Source organism: Littorina saxatilis, linkage group LG1, assembly GCF_037325665.1.
Source record: "Littorina saxatilis isolate snail1 linkage group LG1, US_GU_Lsax_2.0, whole genome shotgun sequence".
Lineage (NCBI taxonomy): Eukaryota > Metazoa > Mollusca > Gastropoda > Littorinimorpha > Littorinidae > Littorina > Littorina saxatilis.
The window spans coordinates 48575140-48583762 of NC_090245.1; the positions used below are offsets into that span (position 1 = coordinate 48575140).

An 8623-nucleotide genomic window follows, 5' to 3' on the forward strand; every position below is an offset into this window, starting at 1 on the left:
CGCGTTTAAAAAAAAATTAACACAGAGGCAAAAACCGGTTGTTGCAGTCTGAATGCAATTGAGGTCTATTAAGAAAAAGGTTAATTAAAAAAATGTTGTAGCTCCCAGCGGAACTTGAACCCAGAGCGTCGGTTTGAAATTCCGAATCCGTAACCACTGCACTATGCTACTCGTCTAGCAAAAGCACTATGCAAAGATGTGTTACCAGTTATTCAGTCGTGGTAGTTTGGAAGCTCACCACCTTCGCCGAATGACTCGAGCACGTTTTTTTCGGTCAGTAAATGATCGTACTGTCGGTTTTGAGCCCCGCTGTTTCAAGCTTTTCACCTAAATTAAACAAGAATGTCACAGTTCGTGTCTATGGTGCAAGGTAGCCGACCGTCTCATTGTAGCCAAGTTACGACAGTTGCTCGATTGACGCATTTCACGTCTTCAATATTGTGTCTGAGCTCATTTCCCAATGAGCTGCCTTTAAAACCGGAATGTCATGCAATTGTAGCATGCGTTGGAGTTTTTTTTTAGATGGGTAAGGACCTTTAAGATGCGATATCGTCGTATAAATGATGAAATTAACTTTGAAAGTGGGAACTTCGGAAGCAAAGTTGCCAGCTACTCGGTATGCACGAGCTAACTTGAACGCCGAAGTAGTGGCTTCGAGAGTCCTGAGGTCAAGGTCGAGGAAATTGGGGGAATCCCAATTAGTGCGAATGCGTTTGTAAACGGTAGGCTTGGCGACCAGAAGAAACAAATCTCATCGCGAGTTCGTAAATGGGCGAACGTTGATCGCGCTGTAGCTTTTACTATAGTTTTTGACTGGTTGAACGAAATGGTCTGTTCAAAGCTGTGATGATTGTCTTGAAATTGAATGACTGTCTGTAATAATGATTTTGTTGACCAGAATGTTGGGGAGAATAAAACTTTTTTTTGTTTATGTGGTAGCGAAGACGGTTATGTTATATTAGGTAGCGGCAGTCAAAACTTGGTTTTGAAATGAGAGTGAATGTTTTGTGATGTCTTGAAAGAAAAATAAAGTACAAGCAAAACACAAAAAAAAGTAAGTGGATACCTTTATTAGTTCCTGAGATTTTGATATTTTAGTACATACGCTGTCGCGACTCTGCTTAAAACTGTAAAATAGGGCAACTTCAGCAGCATGTGGGTACCACATAGTTATCCTCAGCCCTTTCAACTTTTCAGGATCTGTTATCAGCAACCAAGAATAGAAAAAACACATAGTTCTAGCCCTCTAATCTCATATGGCTTCTGTCAGCAAGCATGCAAACTTCACGAAAAACACAATTAAACCCATCGCAAAATTGCACGGGAGAACAACTTTGGGTCATCACAATTCACACAATATGTATAGCAGCTGTCTGAAACTTTCACATATTCCAAACAAATGTGTGTAGAACATGGCTATTTTTTTTCAGACAGCTTAGTTCAATGCTTTTGGAGTAAAAGAGCCTCAAAAATGTCAAAAACCTCAATTTGTCAAGCGGAAAAACAGGAAAATTACAGTTTTTCGCACTTCAAGGCCAATAATTAAGAAACTATTTAAGATACAACGAAAAATTTTGGTGTGTAGATAGATTACAGTGTAATCTTTACAGACATCAGTAAAATTCAGTGTAATGTTGAAAATAATCCCCCAAGAGTGGACAAACCCCCCCCCCCCCCCCCCCCCCAGAGGGGGGTAGCACATTTCAGATTGAAATATTTCAGAAACTACTGAAAATACAGCCATGATTTTTGGTGTGTAGATTGATTACAATGTTATCTTCACAAATATGTGTTCAATCAAGTACACTACATTGGGGTGTGCACGTTAAAGATCCCACGATTGACAAAAGGGTCTTTCCTGGCAAAATTGTATAGGCTTAGATAAAAATGTCACTGTTATCCCTGCGCCTTGAATATGTGCGCGATATAAATTGCATAAAAAAATTTTTTTTTAAATTAAAAAAATATATATATAAATCCCTGCGCTTAGAACTGTACCCACGGAATATGCGCGATATAAGCCTCATATTGATTGATTGATTGAAGTAAGATCTAGAGAATACTACATGGCTTGCTGTGTCGTACCAGATTTACACGAGTTGTTTTTTGACTCACATGCGAAGCAAAAGTGAGTCTATGTACTCACCCGAGTCGTCCGTCCGTCCGTCCCGGCGTCCGCCCGGAAAACTTTAACGTTGGATATTTCTTGGACACTATTAAGTCTATCAACACCTGATGTGGCCTGATGGTGTATGGTTACAAGATCTCAAAAAACATGTGCGGCAACTTGACCTCACTTCAAGTTCAAGGTCACAGGGGCCGTAATTGTTGTCTTAAAAACGGCCATTTTTCACATTTTCTTCTGAAGTTATCGAGAATGGCAACCTTAGCTATGTATGCTATACAGGGCAATGTAAGTCCTATCTTTGGACACCAGTTTGGTTGACCTTGCTTCAAGGTCAAGGTCGCAAGGGTCCTTTAAAGTTGGATTGTATACATATTTTGAAGTGACCTTGACCCTGAACTATGGAAGATAACTGTTTCAAACTTAAAAATTATGTGGGGCACATGTTATGCTTTCATCATGAGACACATTTGGTCGCATATGATCAAGGTCACTTTGACCCTTATGAAATGTGACCAAAATAAGGTAGTGAACCACTAAAAGTGACCATATCTCATGGTAGAAAGAGCCAATAAGCACCATTGTACTTCCTATGTCTTGAATTAACAGCTTTGTGTTGCATGACCTTAGATGACCTTGACCTTGGGTCAAGGTCACATGTATTTTGGTAGGAAAAATGTGTAAAGCAGTTCTTAGTGTATGATGTCATTGCTAGGTTTAGTTATTTGACCTTGACCCTGAAGGTCAAGGTCATGTAAAGGTCAAGGATGTGAGTCGTATGGGCTTTGCCCTTCTTGTTTAAATAGTGAACTGCGAAAGCGAGCTGTTTACGATTTGAAAAAGCAACGAGTGTAAATCTGGTACGACACAGCAAGCCATGTAGTATTCTGTTTATCCTACATTATATACTTCTGTGCCAGATCTAACTAAAAGTCACCGACAGCGATATTGCCTTTGGATCAACCGCTTTAGAACTTCAAACCACTTTACTCAATTTGACATTCATTCCTCCGCCATGACACACACTCTCAAACTAGGACAAAGTAGTTCGCCTTTGTCAACACTGTTAAGTTTAATATTCGAACAATCAAAACCGAGTACCTGCAAAACCGGTAAAATCCGTTGCGTTGATCGCGAGTCATGGCGGAGTATTCGAGCGAAGCAATGGTGACGCACGCTTCGAGACAATTTGTGGAAGAAATCAAACCCATCACTTCAAAATATACCAGATAAAAAGAAAAGCAGTGGCCACAGGATAAAAGAAACCAAAAGGAACAACAACAGCAAAGCATATCCTTCCTCGATAGGATTAGCTTGACCTTCCGGTTTATCCCATGTACTACTAATTTACATAGCTTGACCTTCCGGTTGACCTCATTTACATGATATACACACGTGTGATTTGAACGATTTTTATCTCACGGTTATCTCTCTCACGTATGTGGGATAAATTTACTAACATTGTTCACAGTTCTCTGGGGAAAACTAAATTCTTGCAAAGTGCACAGTCGGATGAGAAGTGACAGTCAAATGCATATATACCCCTTCTTCAAAGTCAGTCAAACAAAGTTGTCAGTCAAGTACTGCTTGAAACAGGTGTACATGGCAGGCAGGTTTGCTGGAGATTCGACTGTGAATGTTCTGCCAGAAGAAGAAAATGGTGCAAGCACAATGTTGTGTCCAAAAACAACCGATGCAGGAATCTGGCAGAAGTCAGCGATAGGTTCTCCTTTTTGTGGAACGATATTAGATCGAGCACCATGCCATTCACAAGTTCTGATGGACGGTCAAGGTCTTCCAGAAGGTCCGGATTGAGCAGGTGGTTTCTTGTGATCCTATGTTTCAGCAAATGAACCCCAACATTCCGGCCCATGATGCAACGCCCTGCGTCGATATCCAAAAATGCTTCTAGTTCTAATCCAGTCTTATTCCCCAGCTTTGTTGCTTCTTTCACTGTTCCCTCAATTTCTGCCTTGATTTCAAGTCCTTGCAGCAAGTTCACTCAAACACTTTGGGGAGAAATGAAACCAGGTCACTCCAATCCCTCCCTGTTTCCAACCGAAGCAGATCCAGCTGCAACAATAGCTTGTTGGTCAGTGGTACCAGCTGAAGTTTGGGTGGTCGACCTCTTCCAGTTGCTGTGAGTGTGAAAGCAGACTTCATTTGCTGGAAGTGAGCATCATCTGTAACACGCACAAACAAAACAAAAATGTAATACTATGTTCATAATATTTTTGTACTGAAACCATGAAGGCTACCAGTAAGTTCGTCACGCGGTAGATTCGTCACCCGTGACGAAATTACTGGCAGGGGTGGGCGGGTGTTAAGCTTAGAGCTTATGCTTTCAGATGTTTGATTTGTGGGAGAGATTCAAGATTCACTGACATTTTTTAGAGAGAGAGAAAGAGAGAGAGAGAGAGAGAAAGAGAGAGAGAGTTGTTATTTTAAAACCCGAGATCTACTCATTGTGCAGTTCTCAACTGAGCAGTTTTCAGACGACACAGTCCGAGCGTTGTTATTTTAAAACCCGAGATCTACTCATTGAGCAGTTCTCAACCCGAGATCTACTCATTGAGCAGTTCTCAAAAGCATGTAGTCTGAGAGAGGGAGCGAGAGAGAGAGAGAGAGAGAGAGAGAGAGAGAGAGAGAGAGAGAGAGAGAGAGAGAGAGAGAGAGAGACGGACGGACGGACGTACATACACCCATATCCATGACACGCACGCACACACACGCACGTACAAACGCACAAACACTCACACACACCATCGCACACACACCCACACACTGACTAACACCCACACACGCGCGACCAAGAGAGAGAGAGAGGGAGTCCTATGACTTCAACCTCACTGTCAAGGAGGCAGAGAAACTCAATGTGAGGAGAGGGAGGGGTGGAAGGAGGTGAGAGAGAGAGAGAGAGAGAGAGAGAGAGAGAGATAGAGAGAGCCGCGCTCGGACTACTGTGGCGAAGTTACCGGGACCGGTGACGAATCTACCGTGTGACGAACTTACTGGAAGCCACCATGAAGGCCTGTTTACTTTCAGTTTTACTTTTGTCCCAAAACAAAAGTTTGCTTTGTTTTTCTGTCATGTATTTGGTTATTTTTTAACTCGTTTCTAATTTATTATATCACCTTGCTTGTCATGAGAAACAAATTAGTAATCACACAAGTTTGATGGACCATAAACTCTGATTAACTGGGGGGGAAAGGAAGAAGGAATGGAGATGCGCTAGGGTCAGTGCATGTAAGCTACGCTACTCGTTGCTAGGCCTAGTCTTGCACTTCCGGTTTTAGCAAAGGAACAATTATTCCTTTTAATCCTAATTTAATCCTCAAGAAAACAACAACTGAGAAACAAAAACCATCGGAGTAATAATTCAAGATTAGTTTGAAACAAATATATCACATGTACGGCGAAAGGCAAAAAATAACTTAGGTCGTTTATCGAGTACCCCCATTTCAACACCCAATACAAAATGACCCAGCACAAACTACTATCATCAAAATGAAAACTACGCACTCAAAACGCTAAATTCAGCAGAATGGTTCGACAGATCAACTTCTAAACACTAAATGAACAGAAAAACATCAACACTTACCAAGGATGGGTTTGATTTCTTCCACAAATTGTCTCGAAGCGTGCGTCACCATCGCTTCGCTTGAATACTCCGCCATGACTCGCGATCAACGCAACGGATTTTACCGGTTTTGCAGGTCCTCGGTTTTGATTGGCTCGCGCTTCGCGCGCATGAATCTTAAACGGAAACTTCCATATTTGGAGGATTCACAAGAAATCGGACTTTCTAGCGCATCTTTTACGACTACGATCGTTTGAGTTGTTTTTAAGTTACGAAAGGTTAAAGTTGGGCAATTTTTTATTGTCCATGTCTAAAATCCACCATCGATTTAATCTAAAAAATACCCCCCCTAGAAAGAAAAGGGACTCTTTCTTTAGCAGTCGACACTGGTTTCCGATCGTTGAATGAAACTATTTTTAGAAAATACAACGCCGAAAGGGAAACACCACAAAAAGTTGAAGAGCAAGTAGTAATGGCGGTCGCGTCACGGCTGTCCGAAAATCCGGAGAGAGTATTTGTGATTCACGCACACGCATTCAATCCAAGCACATTTTGCAAACAAATGGCATGGGGTAAAAGACAAAGAATCCAACTTCATTTCTGTAGTTTCCATTTTCAATAATATGCCATATATTGAAAGCTGTCGGAAATTGAAAACGTGTTATTTTCAGCACAGATCTCGCTTTCCCGCATGGGACTAGCGTTACTGCCGCTACCTAGTTAAACCTCTTTTTATATTTAGTCAAGTTTTGATTTTTTTTTTAATCATTGTGTATCAGTAAAACTGTTTGGTTAGAGCGAAAGTTTTGGGCTACTGGTCAATTTAAATAGGCAGAACTCAATTTGTTTTGGGAATCAAGATATGAGGTGTAGTGAAAAGAAGATAAGTTCAGTAACTTTCATATTAATTGGGAAAATGTGTGTCCAAATTTTTACAAAAGATAAATTGTTGTACTTAGGTGTTAGTAAATTATGTTTGTCCTCGTTAATTGTGAACAGGATGTATGTTTATGTAAAGTTGAAAGTCAAGATTGGATTTGTTTATCCTACGCGCGTGTGTGCATGTGTGTTAGACAGAACATTTTATTATCTCAATTTCGAGAAACTCGGGTGTGGTTAATCACAACAAACAACATAATTTGATAAAACGTAAGAAAATAAATAAAATATCGAGGCGCAAATAATCAGCTCATAATAGTGTGTGTGTGTGTCGAACACACACACACACACGCACGCGCACACAAACAAACACACAATTATACCCGCACGCACAGGCACTCGCACAAATACATACAAACACTTTCACACACACGCACGCGCACACACACACACACACACCCTTCCCCCCCACACACACACACATGTGCGCGCGTGCACTGCAAACGAATGAATGAATGAACAGACGCACACCTACACACGCACGCACACACCCACACACCCACACGCTCACTGACAAACACACACTCACACATGCACACAAAGACGCCCATTTACATAGAACCCCCCCCCCCCCCCCCTATAAGCGGGGATGAAATTTTAAGAGTGGTGGCCAGTGACCCAGAACGAACAAAAGTCAAAGCTGGCAACTCAGGTTTGTATTCAGGGAAATTTACACGAAATGCACGCACGAGATACGACTTTTCTTTCTATTTTCTCTCTTTGGGACTTTCATTTGCGTTAGATCGGTTTTATATGAAAAACCGAAGAAAAGCCCTGCTATTTTGCACTGAGAAACTTTGGAAGCAGCGTGTTTACTCCTGGGTTTCGCTGTAGTACAATGATACAATATTCACCGATTGCTTTCAACATGGAGGGCGGTGCCCAAATTGTCTCACCTGTGATTTGTAAATGGAATCCCGAAGGCCGTAGGCCTGAGGGATTCCATTTACAAATCACAGGTGAGACAATTTAGGCACAGCCCGACATGTTGAAAGCAGTAGGTCGATATTGTAATTGTAAATCTATCCATTCAAAGGATCTGACGACGATCTCTTCCCTGCTTTCATGCGATGGTAAACTGACAGAATTGGTTCTGTTCTGTTCACACACTACTTTCAGTCCACCTACCTGCAAGGGTCAAGTCCCAAGAAATATGTCTCTGTATTCCTATCGTATCACTCTCCTCCTGTTTTGTTTTCTTTCACATACATTTTCCCTTCTTTTTTGACGGGTTTCTGGACAGCAAACTCAAAACAAATTCTTTTCATCACAAAAGCGATCTTTGGAGTTGACTGACGTAGTCCGAAAGAATTCATGCATCAACTTACGTCACGTATCCGACGTCATCACTTCGCATACCTTATGGTCTCGGTATTTCGTTGGTACTTCATATTTCCTACTTGTAAAATGACCCTCAAAGCTAACCGAGACTAGTTGAGGCTGTATCCATGCTGGCGACACGTGAAACACATGACTTGTATTGATACGCTTGCCAGGAAGTGTACATTGAGGCAGATCCATTTGGAGGTGAGACACGCTGATTGCCTGACCGCTGAGTGATTGCATTGACCAATCAAAATGTCGAATTAACAAAGAAGGATTTACAATTACCCTCACTTACTTCCTCGCTTGCTTCAAAAGTAAGCACTTTTCCCGTCCCATGCATGCGAAATTGAGGATATACTTCCGATGTCGCTCAAAACGTAGGAAGTTGTCGCAAACTACCATCAATTACTTCCTCGCTTTGCTTCGAAGTAAGCCCTTCTTCCGGCCCATGCATACGAAAGTAAGGCAAGTTCTTCCGATGTCACTCAAAGCTTCGGGAGTTTTCGCGAACTTCCCCCATAAGCATACGGGCACAGATAACGGAAGGAAGTGAGCCTCGCTTTGGCTCAAGTGCCGTTAAAAATACCGTTATTCTCGTATGCAAATGAAATACGAACGAGAAGTTGGTCATACAAACAAGCCTTGTGCTGGCG

The 8623-nt window shown here is 41.7% G+C and overlaps 1 long non-coding RNA gene across 1 annotated transcript; it reads right to left on the minus strand.

The window, feature by feature from the left end:
- Positions 1-1055: 1055 nt before the first annotated feature.
- Positions 1056-6166, minus strand: LOC138972326 (uncharacterized). Its single transcript, XR_011457560.1, has 2 exons — positions 5727-6166; positions 1056-4308 (listed from the first exon to the last, which is right to left on the minus strand). It is a non-coding gene; the product is annotated as an uncharacterized lncRNA (long non-coding RNA).
- Positions 6167-8623: the final 2457 nt, after the last annotated feature.